Source organism: Morone saxatilis, unplaced genomic scaffold (genome assembly GCF_004916995.1).
Source record: "Morone saxatilis isolate NCDOM2014 unplaced genomic scaffold, NCSU_SB_2.0 Contig3, whole genome shotgun sequence".
Classification (NCBI taxonomy): Eukaryota; Metazoa; Chordata; class Actinopteri; family Moronidae; genus Morone; species Morone saxatilis.
Genome location: NW_023339873.1, coordinates 8,306,849 through 8,307,278, shown reverse-complemented (window position 1 = coordinate 8,307,278; position 430 = coordinate 8,306,849).

Below are 430 nucleotides of genomic sequence, written 5' to 3'. Positions count from 1 at the left end.
ACACACACACACACTTTCCACTGTGTAGATGTAGGGCAGTAGTAAATTGGCTTGGCAGGAAAACAAAGTCCACTATCATTTTTGCTAACCAATTTCGCAGTGATTATCTAAGGACACAGGCACACTAAAGGTTTGTTTTCTTTGTTTTCTACCACAGTTTAAAAGTTCACTTTGTTGCATTTTTGCAATTGGTCCCTTTATATTCACACTGCCCAATTACAAGTGAACCAGGGCTTGTAAACAGGAGTCACAAATGGTTCAGCTTTATTGAGCAGTTGGGCTAATCTGCCATCTTGCAAGGTTTCAGATTTTGGGCGATACAGGGGAGTCAAAACAAGTCTAAGTTCTTTTAACTTCAGCAAAGCATGAAGAACTTTTTACTACCTTTTCTGCTGCTCATATCAATGAAGAGCACATGAAGAAATAGCTG